Below are 14,442 nucleotides of genomic sequence, written 5' to 3'. Positions count from 1 at the left end.
GAGCTTGCAAGGCTGTGCAGAAAAGTGATAAATAAAGACCTCAAAGAGAGAAGAGCAGCAGTGTTGGCCGATGTGGCAGAAGCCAGGAAAAGTATACACAACACTTGCCTGTCCTTCGCCAACTACAAGACCAAGATGACTGTCCTCTGATGTCCTGATGGATCTACCACATCTTCCAGAAGGGCAATGGAGAGGATTATTCATGACTTCTAGTTAATCTCTTCGAGAGTCACATCCACCTGCCCACATACCAAATTCTGCAGGATGGATATGTCATTCCCAATGTGCTCCCTTCTGAAATCCGACACGCCATTTCGTTGGTAAAGACTCGTAAAGCACGTGGTCCAGACAAGGTCAGACCCAAACACCTGAAGAATCTGCTGCCAGTACTCGTCAATATACTGGCTCAACTCTTCACACGTTACGTGTTCATATGCAAGGTCCCATCTCAATGAAAAACCAGCAGGACCATCCTGTTATACAAGAAGGGAGACATCCACAACATCGGCAACTATCACCAAATCTGCCTGTTGTCCACCATCTATAAGTTGTTAACTCGAGTCATCATGAATAGGATTGGCAGAACACTAGACAAGGACAACAATGCTCAAGCTGGGGTCTGAAAAGGATTCAGCATGATCGACCATATCCACATGGTAACCAAGCTTATTGAGGTTTTGTGAGATTTCAAGATGACACTCTGTCTAACGTTCAATGATTTAAAGAAGGACTTTGATTCTGTTCAGACTGAAGCAGTCATCAAAGCCCTAACCGAACAGGGCATTCGAACTCAATACATCAGGATCCCCCATAACCTATATTACAGATTCACCACCAGGATCTCACCATTCTACAAGGAAGTGGCCATCACGTTAAGGGAGGGGTCCAGCAGGATGATACCATATCACCTAAACTCTTCAATGCCACCCTCGAGAATACCATGCGATGACTGGCATGGGAAGGAATGGGAGTGAAGATAGACAGTCAGCAAGTATATCACCTTCGCTTCGCTGATGATATTGTCCTAATAACACCAAACATTAGCCAAGCAGCACAAATGCTGACCAAGTTCGGCCTTGAGTGTGGAAAAGTCAGATTGCAGCTGAATCTCACGAAGACAATTTTCATAAGAAAGGAAGTAGTACCTGATGTTCCATTTGCTCTCAATGGAAGAAACCTCTCCAAATGCAGCAGTTATATGTACCTACGTCGAGAACTCAACATGATGAATGACCTGGCACCTGAGCTGCATGAGAGGAAGAGAGCATCGTGGATTGCCTTCAAGAGCATCAAAGAAGTTATTAAGAGAATGAAGAACCTCTGGCAACAGGCACATCTTTTGGACTCCACTGTTCTTCCTGCACTAACATATGCCTCAGAAACCCAGACCCTATGAAAAACAGATTGAGAATGCTATTTGAGTCACCCAAAGAGGAATCGAAAGAGCTATGCTTGGAGTATCATGTTGCACTCAAATGAGAGAAGAAATCCGGAGTTCTGACCTCCATTGATGATCGAGAATCAGGAATGCTGTCTCATTTCCCAAGGCGTCAAAAGTCAGATGGGCAGGACATGTAATGCGATTTGGAGACAAACACTGGACTAGAGTTGTTACAGACTGGATTCCATGAGACATCAAAAGATAGAGTGGCTGCCCATTTATTAGATGGTCAGACTTCTTCGACAAGACCCTGAATGAATGGTTTGCAGCTCTTCATGTTCCTAGAGTGAGTAGATGCTATCGGGCTACACTAGTATGCAATAGGGATGAATGGAGATGGTACTGGCACCCGCTCAAGCAAATTGATAAGCAAGGGGATGACAAGTGACACAATCCATACTGAAAGGGAAAAAAAGTTTCTCTCCTTTGCTTCTGTATTTTTACCTTTTTTCTTATAACCTCAAATGGTTCAAACTAACATGCCTACTTTCAATAATTTTCAATCCTGAATCCTGTGGTGCACCTTTTTTTTCACAAAGTATTTATTAATTTCTTTTAATATACATGTTTTCTATTTCCTTAAAGACTTCTTCAAGACACTTTCCTTTCCCTTTTTTTTTCAAAGGTTGTGTTTGGGGCCCTGTTCCTGCAGTGCTCAAAGGCTACTTCAGGGTATCTGCTCATGTGACTCTGACAGTGATTGAGGACCCATATGTGGCACTAGGGATTAAAATAAGATTTGATACTTGCAAGACAAGTGACTTACCTCCTGTACTATTTTCTGGCATCTGAAGCCACCTTCTTTATTTTTATTGTTGGCCATTTTTTTTCTCAAAGAATATTTTTCTATATTATATTCACCTTCATTTTCTTACATTTTATTACCTTTCATCTATATAGATAGATTTAACTTTTGTAACTTAGCAAGTTAATTAAAGTGAAAAAGGCAATATACAAAAAGACACAAATCATAAAGAATAAATATTTTTAAGATTCAAATTTATTTTGGCTATCGCAATTAAGTTATATAAGAAGTAACTTGAAAATATCATGAGAAAATGGCTTTGATATTTCTTTGAAAAATATATTACTATTTAAACAGAACACATTAAAAAATAAAAGAGTATTAAGAAAGAGAAAAGTTGACATTAATAAACCTAAATTTTAGCATTTCCTACTGCTAGGATAAACAAAATTTGTCTCTTTGCTGTGACAACTGTAAAGCAATAGATTAAACAAGACTTACATAAAAATAAAGATAAAACCCAACATCTTTTCTTTCAGCTAAAAATACTTAATTTCTTGGAATAATATTAGAATTTTAATACATAAAATGATATTATAAGAATTCTTCTATTTTTTAGAAATTCTGACCTGCACTTTACTTGGATGGCAAGGAAACTGTTCATTTAATCAGATCATCAAATAAAAATGTTCATTTACTCAAATTGAGAATAACTAGTACTGGCTACCATTGTGTTTCCTATGGATAATTCTATAAATATACTAAATGAGCTATCACATGTATATGTGGATTTACCTGCAATCTTTAGTTTACTATACTGCACAAATATTTCAATTAGAATAATTTATATCTGGCTCCAGGTAATCTCCTCATCGGAGAACTCACGGCTGCTTCTCCCAAAAGGAAGCATAAAATGAAGCCCCCATAACCGTGCCACTGGACTCTGTGCCAGGCTGTTTTTACTCTGGGTGCCACAGAGTGGCCGGTGAGAGCCCTCCCCACCCCAAGGGACCCAGCCCCAGCAGCCTACCTCCACAACCCAACCACCACCATACTTCAGGCCACACATATGAGTGAACATATTTATTCCTGGATACATCATGGGACACTCCCTACTCATTTCCCCAACTTACCACACTGTACTTGATGGGGTTCATACAGTAGGCAACAAACTGGACTGGAAACACCTGTAAAGGTGATTAAAGGCCGCCCAAAAAGCCTCCATCCCTCTCAGAGAGTCCAGCAAGCTACCGAGAGTATCCCGCCCACACGGCAGAGCCTGGCAAGCTCCTCGTGGGGTACTTGATATGCCAAAAACAGTAACAATGACGGTCCTCATTCTCCTGACCCTAAAAGAGTCCCTAATACGCCATTGGCTACACTAGCACTCGATAGGGACTAATGGAGACATTGCTGGCACCCTCTTGAGCAAATCGATGAACAACGAGATGACAGTGATACAGTGATACAGTGAATTTATAGCCATATTAAAAATATATAGTATATTGTCATTGGATTTAGGCACTTACCTTGAGTTATTTGAAAAACATTCCCACAAGATGACACTGTCACGTCACTGTCATCCTGTTGCTCATCGATTTGCTCAATCGGGCACCAGTAATGTCTCCACTCTGAGACTTGTCTGTTACTGTTTTTGGCATGTTGAATGCACCATGTGTAGCTTGCCAATCTCTGCCATGCGGGCAAGATACTCTCGGTAGCTTGCTGGGCTCTCCAATAGGGGCGGAGGAATCGAACCCGGGTTGGGCCATGTGCAAGGCAAACACCCTACTGCTGTGCTTTTGCTCCAGCCCCACAAGATGACAATTAAGCATATTTTTTTCTGTTTCTTAAATATAAACTATTCTATATAACATTTCCCAAACAAAGAGAATTTTCAAGAAAGCAGGAAAAATTTGATTACGAGCTTTAGTGCATACAGGGGGAACAAAAATAAAATACTTCATACTTAAATGAATAAAAGAGTAGATAAGTAAGTAAGTCTATTAGGGAAGCAGAGATAAAACCTAGAGGCTCCCTCACTTTCACTAAAAGTTTAATTTCAGGGAAACATTATACCCTCCAATCACAAAACATAAAAGGACTTGAAAGAATTCTTTTCTTAAGCTCCCTCACAATTCTTTTGCACAGATTTTTCCTTTCTATGTAGATTTCTATGTAAGTGACAATTTATCTTAGATCAGCTCAGTCTCTGACATGTTATCCTGAAAAGCATAACAGAGAACATAACAACCCTGGGCACTAACAACAAAGCCGTTGCCTTGAAAATAACTTCTGCTAAAAAAAAAACAACAAGGAACTTGCAGTTGTGTTTTGAGTATCCCAAAACAGGGGGTTATGCAAGTTTAAGTATAGACCTCAACTGTGAAACCGTATGCCCTTTGAAAAGAATGTATACTATGGAAACTACAGCCAAAGTGGAGATCGTTTTCATCAAATATTCTATAGATCACAAATAGACTTCTCTTCTCCAAGATAATAAAGTATAAAAGAAATTGAAGAAAAATTTTGCCTGCCTGCTTGTCTAAGTTTGAGACAATACTGACTGAGACTTGAAATCCCAAAGACACCAAGTTGTTTAGAAGGAACATTGGAAGTAAGGTAAAGACACATGTGTGTGGCCAGAGTTATAATTTTTCAATTCACCACTGCAGTTAGTTGTTGAAGCAAAAGTCCCCGAGGAACATTGGAGCAGTACAGAGGTGTATAAAATATGAGAAATATTTTAGGAGCATGCATTTTGTCTAACCTTATGAACTTTGATATTATAGGGCAAAGATTAAATTAATTATGATTAAATTTTCTTAAAATACTGAAATGATACCTAGTTTGTATCAGTAGTAAAAAATTCTCCTCAGAAGAGGTCCCGTTGAATCATCTTCTAACTGAATTAGATGTAATTTATAAATTATAAGCAATGGGAAGGGCTTCTCCTCCAGATTTTTCCCGCCTCACTTTCAAAAATTAGTTATAACTTTAAGTTGATACTCTTCATGTCTATTAAAATATAGATGCTGGAGCAATAGCACAGCAGCTAGAACGTTTGCCTTGCACGCGGCTGACCCAGGTTCAATTCCCAGCATCCCATATGGTCCCCTGAGCACTGCCAGGAGTAATTCCTGAGTGCAGAGCCAGGAGTGACCCCTGTGCATTGCCGAGTGTGACCCAAAAAAAGCAAGAAATAATAATAAAATAAAATATACATAGTAATTGTAACATATTAATTTTGTTAACATAACTGGCAAATAAATATTACAAGAGTAACCTTAGGCTCCATGGACAAAATTGCATCATAAATCTGGTAAATTAAGTTTATTTTTACGCATATTGAGTTTAATTGAGTCACAATATAATGAATATATTTATCATATTTTTTAAATAATCACCATCGACTCTTATTAATTTTCTTAATCGTCTAACATTAAAATTCACCCAGATTAGGTATGACCATTTTTGTACTGAGAAACTGTTACTACATTTGGTGTGTTTAGTAGAAAAAAAAAAAGGTCAAAATGTGCCTTTGTCTCCGGAAATCACCTTATTTGAAGACTTGGAAGTCCTCTTACAGCAAATCTTTCTCTTTATTAGGAGTAGCACTAATAAAAGTTAAAAACAATAAAGTAAGAATTTATTTTATAAATAAGTTTGTGCTTATAAAATTCTAAATATATTTAGCTAACTATATTTTCTTCCTTGTAAACTTTATATTTACACTTATATTTTATATATTACATATCATATTATATATTGTATGTTTATATATTTATATATTTAAGTACATGTTATATTTTTTCTTATAAATAAACTTTATATTTATTTTCCTTATACAAATATGTGTTTACTCATAATGCATATTTTGATATATAAATGCATATCAACATAAATAAATTTATCAATCTATCTTTAAATATAATATTTATTACACATTTATATATTTATTTTCTTCTTTGTAAAGTATCTCAGCTAATTTGATCCAAAATATAACCCCTCAACTAACAATTTTCTGGTAATTTTGATGCTTTTTTGAGGACATGTTACTCAATATACTTACAGTGCATAATAAATTAAGCAGATATTATGAAAAATAATATTAAACTGAAATTCATTTTATGTGTAATTTTTCAAGTGTGATATTCAAAATAATAAACATCATTTATTTATCATTTATAAATAAATAATATATAATTTATTTGGGCTAGAGCGATAGCACAGCTGTAGGACGTTTGCCTTTCATGCAGCCGACCCGTGTTCGATTCCTTCGCCCCTCTTGGAGAGCCCAGCAAGCTACCGAGAGTGTCTCACCCACACGGTAGAGCCAGGCAAGATACCTGTGGTGTATTTGACATGCCAAAGACAGTAACAAATAAGTCTCACAATGAGAGACGTTAGTGGTGCCTGCTCAAACAAATCGATGAGCAACGGGATAACAGTGACAGTGATAATTTATTTATATATTAGGAGGCAGAAAATAACAGAATTAAAACCATTAATATCTATCAAATATCCAACATATTTTAGTTTATACAATATATTAGAATACTGTAATTGGTAAAATTTGAAATATGACAAAATTAATTTAAAGTATACCTCTAAGAACAAAGCTTATGGACTTAAACATTTACAAATATTTGAATAAAAGTCAAAAGTAGTTTAGATTCTGAATAAATAATCATTTTGTTGAAAATATGCAACAGTTATAGTGGTCTGTGGAACAATTGAAACTAAAATATGTGTGTATAAAAGAAGTACTAGCAGATTCAAGGGGTGCTTAATTTGAAAATGCAGACAGTATACCTTTTCATTGTTTTTCTCTTCATTAAAAATATTAATCATTAAATAATATTAATTTGATTTGTTCTATTCAATACCTCATTGCTTTTATTTTCTTTTATTAAATAACATCTCCCTGATTCTAATGCTTTTTTTTTGTATTTTCCTTATTTGTGATTGAGTTTAGAGATATTTAAAAAATAAATAAAAATACAAAAATATAAAATTTGGGATCTCTTGGATCAGAGAGTAAGACATTTGATTTGCACATGGTGGACCCAGGTTTGATCCCTGGCACCTGTTCTGGTACCCAGGACTTTCAGGAGTGATCAGGAGTGATATCTGAGCACAGAACCATGAATAAGCTCCTAGCAGATACTGGTTTGGCTCAAAAAAATTATAAAAGAGAGAGAGACATTTATTTAACAGTAAAATGCTTTTTACTATCTAACAGTTGAACAAGATCCATGACATTGAACATGACCTGATCAATTTTACCTCTTCACTCAATATGTATTGCAAGTTATTGCTCCCCTTGGGATCACTCTGCACTTTTCTCCTGGAGGCTTGGGGTACCACTGAAGTACATAACTAAAGCTATTTCTTTTCAATAACAATATATACTAAAGAAGAGAATGCATATTCAGCATATTACAGTTAAATGAATACTTGGCAGAAAGAGTAAGCCATTTTGACAATTTAGCATTTGTAGGTTTGTTTGTGTCTCTTTTTTAAACAACTGTTAAAGGTGGGAGAGCTTATTCACCAAGGAGACAGAAACTCTTAATGACATTTCATTGATACCCACTTAATTGTTCTTACATCCATAGGATGTCTCTGAGAGTATTCTTCCATTATTCACTGGGAAAAAAAGTGCTTCCTGAAAGCTATCAAAATCAATTACAGTTTGTCCACTTTGGGGGGCCAATGAGGCAGAGAATTAACCTCCAACTAATTTCCAAAGTCATTTACCAGCTGATGACTAGTACATTTACTGCCACAGGCACCAGAAGTTTTGGAACATTTGCAAAATGTATGCTGTAGCATACAGGGAATGGAATAGCTGAGTCACAATAGACTCATGAAGCAAGTTTATTCATTTATTTTATACTCGTAAAATCCCCTAAAGTCCCGGAAACACACAGTTCAATTTTATTATTAAATACTTCTCTAAAATTAACAAGAAATCCTATGCTCTTTATGGAAACTAAAAATCATTTAGTCACTTAGTTAAACTATTCTAAAAGGTATAGTAAAGCTAGAGAGTAAATATGAGATCCAGTGAATGATAGGTTGAATTTATTTTATAATATGCAAAAGTCACATCCAACATTATGACTTTTACAGATGGTAAGATGATTTTAAGTCATTTACTGTTTATTTAAATCATAATAATGACCTAAATAGATCTGTGCCTAATTACATTCTAGGTGCTAAATTATTAGAATAGATAACATAAACATATCAACTCCAGAAGTATATTTTTTAGGTAACATTGGTTTATCCTTGCTCCTCCCACAAGGAACGTAGGTTTATTGACCTACTTCCACTACAGTGCTCCCAAGGCACACCCAATTCTATCAGGTATTCCCAATCCCATGTTTATCTCTAACCTCTCATTTGTGCTCTTCTTCCCTTATCTTTTTTATCATAAATATCTCCAAATCATACCCTGTAACCTGTAGTTCAAATCTTCTGAGGGCTCTGGATTTTGCATATGTAAGTGAAATATTGCTTTTCTCTTTCCATTATGTCCTTTGCATAGTTTGCTTTAGAGCAGCATCCTTTTTGTATAGAGACAGGAAGACATTTAATGCTAATTTGGGAGTTGACTTGAAATAATATTTACTCTGGGGCATCAGTCATATTTACTTAACTTAATTCTCAATTGCCCTTAGAAAAAAAAGACTAAGAATAAAAAATAGACTAAAACTAAGCCCAAAAAGAGGGTTGTGGCTAGGGACTTGGATGAGAGGGTTGTGGCTAGGGACTTGGATGAACCCAGGGCAAATCATAATACCCTGGTATCAAAAGGGGACAAGCTAAGCAACATAAGAAGTATAATAAGTTAAAAGCATGGTCATGGAACAAACTCTGTCATGACCCAAAAGAAGTAACTGAATAAGGACCCTGCTGGAGTTAGGCAGGACTAACCTGGCCTGAGGACTGTAATCTGGGATTTATAGGAAGAGGCCCCTTTAAACTTAATATATCTCTTACTGTGTTCATACAAAATGACTAGAAATAATTGGATTACTAGCTAAGGAAAGGAGAAAGTAATATGCTCTTAGTTGGAATCCTGGCCTTGAGCGAATCTCCTAATAATCAAGAGTGCCGAACCCCCAGATGAGATTTTTGTCCTTGAGTTTATCTCCTAGAACTTTCTCTGATGGAAAGGCTTTACATTTGCTTATTGTTATAATAATGTTAAACCACACCTATGTGTATCCCCACTATTCATGATTTCTATACAATTAACTCTGTGAGAATTGAATAAATGGTCACTGATTACTAACCAGCTTGTGGCCTCATTCCTTCATTCTTTAATTTGTTCCTTCCTTCCTCACCGCCAGCAGGCCAGGGGAGGCAATTCTCAGCCACTGAACACACCCACTTTTGAACACACAACACTCATTAGTTTGCCTAAAGATTTAGTAAAAGTTAACTTTTATTTTTAGTTGTTTATATTAGCACAGCACGTAGGGCATTTGCCTTGCACTCGGCCATCCCAGATTCGATTCCTCTGCCCCTCTCAGAGAGCCCGACAAGCTACTGAGAGTATGCCCCGCACTACAGAGTCTGGCAAGCTACCTGTGGCGTATTTGATATGCCAAAAACAGTAACAACAAGTCTCACAATGGAGACATTACTGGTACCTGCTCAAGCAAATAGATAAACAACCAGATGAGAGTGCTACAGTGACAGTGATACAGTGTTTATATTATTTAAGAGTTTGATTCAAAAATAATTGTCATATTTGAAAATCTCGCATTTTCTATTTAACTGCATATAGATGTATCACCATTTGTGGGCAATAAGTATTACTTTATGCAAAAGTATTAATTAAATAAAAAATAGATTAAAAAAAACCTTTTTCCAGAGTTGTTAGTATAACAGGTTGAGAAAATGTAACTGTATGCTGAGCAGTAACAAACCTAGGACAATCCTCCTCATGCATTTTTGCTGACAGATACATCAACTGCTAAGAAAAATACCAATAATGATGTAGTGCAAAAGAAAATTCATACCAGATCAGTGAAAAAAAGCAAATAAAGCATTTTTAGGATGTTTCAGACTACTATCTCTAATAATAGATAATCAAATAAGACTTTATATATCCACAATTTTATAAATCAAAAGACAATATATGGTCCCCCGAGCACCACCAGAAGTTATTCCTGAGTGCATGAGCCAGGAATAACCCCTGTACATCACCGGGTGTGACCCGAAAAAAAAAAAAAGAATGAAGACAATGTAGTTTGTTTTTGTTTTTCTGCTACAGACCAACCATGTATGTTTTCTCATACAAACATGATATTAATCTTATTAATCCAAAGGCTTTTGAGTTAAAATTATCATATTGCGCATGCATCACTGTATCACTGATCACTGTCATCCCATTGCTCATCAATTTGATCGAGTAAGCACCAGTAATGTCCGTTTTGAGACTTGTTACTGTTTTTGGCATATCGAATTCACCACGGGTAGCTTGCCAGGCTCTGCTGTGTGGGCAGGATACTCTCAGCAGCTTGCGGGGCTCTCTGAGAAGGGCAGAGGAATCAAACCGGGGTTGGCCGCATGCAAGGCAAACGCCCTACCTGCTGTGCTATTGCACATATATAGAAAGAATTCTCAAGACAGAGTACCAGATAAAAACATTCAGAAGGCTGATTAATCAAACTGATAATGCTCATTAAAGAAACAGGCAATCTTGGGGCCAATGAGATAGTACAGTGGGTATGGCAATTTGTTTGTGCTTGGCTGACTGGGTTCAGTTCCCTGGAACCCCACATGATCTCTGGAGCACTGCCAGGAGTGATTCCTGAGCATAGAGCTAGGAATATGTCCTGGGTGTTCCAATAGTCCAATAGGTGTCATCAAAAAAAGCAAACAATAGTGTGTGTGTGTGTGTGTGTGTGTGTGTGTGTGTGTGAGAGAGAGAGAGAGAGAGAGAGAGAGAGAGAGAGAGAGGGAGAGAGAGAGAGAACCAGTCGATCTTAGGATTTCCCAGAAATTTACAGATTCATAAATATCTTCTGCTCCAAAGCATGAAATGATCTCTTAACACTGTGGACCTAACTCTGAAAACAGGTCTCTAATATCTGAGTGATTACCATTCCGTGAGCCTGGTGAAGGAACAGGTAAGGACTTGGCTAACAACTGAAAAGGCAGAGGTTGGTTATAAACAGATACTGCAAGGATCTGACAACTTTCTAAAATGATAGATACATTTATTAGGGTCTATGTCTGTAAAAAACTAAAGCACGCCAAGGGGCGTGTGCACTTGCGGGCTCTCCGGGAGGCTCTGTCTCACCGCCCACGTTCGGTGCTCTGGAACTACTGTGTATGGACTGGATCGGGACAGCCATTGGCCAAGGACAGGCAACGGAAGGACAAGGACCAAGCTGGTTGCTGATTAGTTACCATTTATTCAATCTTCCATCTTTCTCATCTCCCTCACTCCCAGCTCCTGCCTCTCTCTGGATTAACTGCCGCCTCTGCCTCTGTTCTCTAGTCTCTCCTCCTAATTGTCTCTTCCACCTTCCCTCTAAGCTACACCCAGCTAGGTAGCAAAATCAACATAAGAAAGCCCTTCCTGAGGGCAGGGCATTCCAAAGCCCTTCCTGACTCTTATGGTTTATTTCCTTTCCTTAGTCCAAACACTTATTAACATCTTAATACTAGTTATTTTTGTATGGACATAGCAATAAATACATTGAGGCTTGCAAGGCTGCTCTCCTGGCAACATCTTGCCACAGACTCACACTACAGCACTCAGGCCAGATTAATCATTCCTCACCCTAGCAGGGTCCAAATCTAGTTATCACTGTTTGGATCATGACAACATTTGTCCATGATCAAGCTCTTAACTTATAGTTAAGCATTAGGCACTTTGGCCAGGCCCATCTAGATGCCAGGGTAGCACACAACTCACCACTTGCCCTGGGTCCGTCTCGTCTCTCGTCAGGACCCTGCTTTTGGGGGGTTCTAGGAAGAAAGGGCAGCTGAGGCTTAGGTTGAGAGAACAGATGCTCAGGAGGAAAATATCATGTAGAGTCAAATGACTCCCAGGTTATAAAAGCATAGCATTTGCTAAGTCTTCCTGTGTCCATACAAAAATGACATTGCTCTGAACTATGCAAAGGACTGAAGGAGAAGAGAAAAACAGTATTTACAAGTCAACAGAACACTAAGAAAGAAGTTACAAATAAACACAGAGGAGTGGGAGCACTGTAACGGAAGTAACCCAATAAACCTAAACTACCTGAAGCTATGTTATCCTACATATGTCATTTACCTGATAAAGCTTCACTGCTTTTTCATATTTTATTGTTGGACTTTCTGGGGTAACATCAGGCAGTGCTTGGAACTTACTCCTCTGTGTTCAGGGATCACCCCTTACGGGGATCAGAGAATTCCGGTGATTAAACCCTGGGTCAGCCAAGCCCCGACTTACCTACTGTGATATCTCTCGGCCTCATTTCACTGTGTTGGAAAATTTTAATTTTGATTCATCTTAGCTAACAAATAACTTTAATAATATAGTAGCTGTCAAAGACATAACTGTTATCAAGTAACAATAATTTATTTTAGTCTAGTATTTTAATTTAACTTTAGTAATACTTTTGAAGCAGCCTTTATAAGCAAGTGTTTATGAACATATTGAGACTGGGATTGTGTTAAACCAGAGTAATAATCAAATTGAAGAAAGAACCTAGTATAAATTAGAATTTTAACATTCTTTTTAAAATAAATGGGAACTATACAAAATCCTAATTAACAATAGACAAGTTGAGGATCTGTGTTCCCTTGTGTCCCATAAATTTAGGCTCTTAGCCCCCCACTAGGTGGATATTTTAAGAAATAGTTGAAACACAGTATTAAGGGAATTAAAACTATAAGAAGGCACATTTGAGAGAGAATTCAGCATGTGACATTAAAATGTTATGTATTCATAAATAAAAATTCATGCAGTATCTCTCCATGAACATTATATATGTACAGCCATACACATATAATCATTTATTATCAAATCATAAGTAAATCAAGAACTGTCTAGCTTATTAAAGATCCCTTCTCTTTGACAGTATTATCATCAGTGAATTAAATCCTGCAAGTTAAGCAGATGGTATAAATAAGCTGCTTATACTAACACAGAGCATGTGCAAAAGGTTAATTGAAGTGCCTCGTCATGAATTATATATTTATATATTATTTTTCTACAGTCTAGCAGCATTTAAAACAAAATGATATTTCTCACTAGTTCAATTAGTGTGATCACATTAATTAGAATTATAATAACTCTAGCAACTAAAAATAAACTGTAAAACTACTAACATATTTTTGAAAATAAAGTTAATTGAACCCTTAAAGAAGTATATTAGGTTCGTAATATTAAAAATGACATTCAAATATTTTTTAAGTACTGAGCATTTTCCTAACTTAAAGATATAACCCTGGCTGATAGGTGATCTTGTGTAAGCCAAGGAAAAACTAAAATTTTGAGTGATCTGTTTTCTCAAAAGTAATTTTCCCAGAAAAAAAAATTACATGATTATTTCAGAAAGGCACTTAAGAACTAGTTGTACTGTTGGTTGACTCCTGCTCTCAATAAAAATATTTTTCAAATAAAAATATACTTGGGAAGGCACTCATAGCTTTTAATTTTGCAATTCTAAATATCTGTCTTTTCTATTTTAGAATTTGGTTTATGCTATTCATTTTTTATTGTTGACATTATTTTTAGTTATTCATTTTATATTTTCTAAAGTAGCATACAATAAAAAATATTTTATTTCTTATTAGCTGGTAATGATCTTCCCACAACTAAACTCTGGGAGCCAGAGACTGATATCCTAGTTCCTGGACTTCTGATTATAAAGCTTTTCTTTCTGACCCCAATTTATTTTTCTTATGGACTTTGGAGACAGGAATCTGCAGTGAAAATGCTGACTCTGTCATAGCAACCCACCATATTGGACAAATTATTAAATTTCTCTGAGGATCTGAACTATTTATTTTCATATTTTCAGCAAACACTTTTTCGAAGCATAATAAAATTGCCCTCCAAATAGAGCAGCTCAATACACGGCCATCTATATCTTTCAGAACTGAGTCTCTTCATTCTACTCATGAACATTAGTCTTTCGGTGTTGTATTTCTCTCACGTGGCACTTGATAATATGCAGATCCCATTTAAATGTGGGTGCCACCTTAATTTTAACTTTTAAATAATTGTGTTTAT

Source organism: Sorex araneus, chromosome 1 (assembly GCF_027595985.1).
Source record: "Sorex araneus isolate mSorAra2 chromosome 1, mSorAra2.pri, whole genome shotgun sequence".
NCBI lineage: Eukaryota > Metazoa > Chordata > Mammalia > Eulipotyphla > Soricidae > Sorex > Sorex araneus.
The sequence above is the reverse complement of the archived record's forward strand: the minus strand, read 5'-3'. Positions refer to the sequence as shown.